Genomic DNA, 2,572 nt, shown 5'->3' on the forward strand with positions numbered 1-2,572 from the left:
GCGCCTTAACCTAACCTATATTGTCCCTTAACCTAACCCATATTGTCGCTTAACCTAACCTATATTGCGCCTTAACCTAACCCATATTGCGCCTTAACCTAACCCATATTGTCCCTTAACCTAACCCATATTGTCCCTTAACCTAACCTATATTGTCCCTTAACCTAACCTATATTGTCCCTTAACCTAACCCATATTGTCCCTTAACCTAACCTATATTGTCCCTTAACCTAACCTATATTGTCCCTTAACCTAACCTATATTGTCCCTTAACCTAACCTATATTGTCCCTTAACCTAACCTATATTGTCCCTTAACCTAACCTATATTGTCCCTTAACCTAACCTATATTGTCCCTTAACCTAACCCATATTGTCCCTTAACCTAACCGATATTGTCCCTTAACCTAACCTATATTGTCCCTTAACCTAACCTATATTGTCCCTTAACCTAACCTATATTGTCCCTTAACCTAACCTATATTGTCCCTTAACCTAACCTATATTGTCCCTTAACCTAACCTATATTGTCCCTTAACCTAACCTATATTGTCCCTTAACCTAACCTATATTGTCCCTTAACCTAACCTATATTGTCCCTTAACCTAACCTATATTGTCCCTTAACCTAACCTATATTGTCCCTTAACCTAACCTATATTGTCCCTTAACCTAACCCATATTGTCCCTTAACCTAACCCATATTGTCCCTTAACCTAACCCATATTGTCCCTTAACCTAACCCATATTGTCCCTTAACCTAACCTATATTGTCCCTTAACCTAACCCATATTGTCCCTTAACCTAACCCATATTGTACCGTAACCTAACCTATATTGTACCTTAACCTAACCTATATTGTACCTTAACCCAACACACGTTGGGCCTTAACCTGCTCTGTAATTGTCATACGACGCGTTAAATTAGTGTAGTGTTGCCTAACTGCAACCCCCGCAATATAGTTTGCTACTCGCACTGCCCGGTCCCCAGAGTATCGCTTCATGTTAAACACCTTGCAGCTATACACTGTAATGCGGATGGCAGCAGGACGTACATGCTCAATGCCCTTCGCAGTTGTTCATTGGCATTCGCATGGCGAAGCACAGCCTACGTTGTGGTACGGCTTGTGTCAACTGTCCGCTGATGTTGTACGTCCAAATCACACACTGTACTGCACATTGGTCCTCATGTACTGAATGATACATCGTGGTACATGTGTGACCGTACCACGACTGCGCCAACAACGGCGAACCATACGGTCCAAATATTGTGCACTCAGCTACGTGTCGTCTCCCTATAAGAGCTGGATTGAAGTATGGTATGCCGTGGATGGCGATCAGCATGAGCCGTCTGTTGATGTAGTGGCGCGTGTTGTCAGACGTAGTCGTCTCTTCTCACACACCGTGATAGCATGGTGCACTGCGTTCCACATCTGCGACATGCGACAGAGGCCGGTTGACAGTCGTTCGCGCAATGGACATCGCATACGTACGGGGGCCACCTTCCACGTGTTCGCGAAGCGTGCACATGTTGTTGCGTGTATGTGGGCAGACATAGTGTGTCGTGACACCTGACACAGGCATGCAACAATCGTTGAATTTGCAAATGGCGATGGACGTCTACGTTTGCTGGTGACGTTACGCAAATGAAGAACTGGTAAACCGTTGTGGTGCGGTTGTTCTCGCTAGAGGTGAATCAGTGATGGCGACGATCGGTTGAGCTACCAACCGGTTGTTTCAGCGATACCCACCATGCCCACGAACGTGAATGGCATGTGGGTGTGAAGCGATACGCGGCGGTGGCTGGGTGGGACCGTCCCCGGCCGGTGAGGGGGGGCCTCCCGGCGTGCTGGCCGCGCGGTGCGTGGGCGCACGCGCTACAGCCGGCTGGTGGGGGCGGCCAGTGGCAGGCGCGCCGGCCGACGGAGGCGGCAGGCGGCGCAGCTGCGCGCCGGCGCACCCTGCACGCGGCGCCGTGCGGCCAAAGTAGGTCCTCGCGGGGCCCGGTGCGAAGCGCGGTGGACATCTGCAGTGTGCTGGTCCGATTGAGGACTGTGTGCGCTGAGGATGCGCCGCCGCCCGGCGCTCGGCGCCGCGACGCCGTCTGCTGCTCGGTCGCCTCTGCGGTTCTCGCAGGTGGATTGTATCGCAGCTGTGCGGACGTGTTGGCGCGTGCGCTGTGCTGGGAGAGTTCGCTTCGGCACCCAAGTGGGGCTTTTGTCCTTCTGTGGCGCTGGCGTTGGAGCTGCCGGCCACCGTAGGTGGCGCGTGTTGTCTCCCGCCGGCAATGCCACGACAGCACGCTCCCGGGCCTCTGTCGGCAGCGGCAAGCTCAGTTGGGAGCACGGGTGGTCGCACCTAAAGCGTCTACTCGCCAAACTCCGGGCGATTGCGCCTCTCTCGAACCCGACCAAGTACTTAGGACGGCGCTGCGCGCCGCCGGGACCTGAGAGGGTTTCGAGGTGTATTGTGCAGGGGAGCTCAGCCTCCTCCTGTTTGCAGAATAATTGAGCGGACGCTTGCGTGTTCGCGCGGGCCCCCGGGACACACTCCCGGGCGGCCGGCTGCTCAGCTC

This window comes from Schistocerca serialis, unplaced genomic scaffold, assembly GCF_023864345.2.
Source record: "Schistocerca serialis cubense isolate TAMUIC-IGC-003099 unplaced genomic scaffold, iqSchSeri2.2 HiC_scaffold_131, whole genome shotgun sequence".
Taxonomy (NCBI): Eukaryota; Metazoa; Arthropoda; class Insecta; order Orthoptera; family Acrididae; genus Schistocerca; species Schistocerca serialis.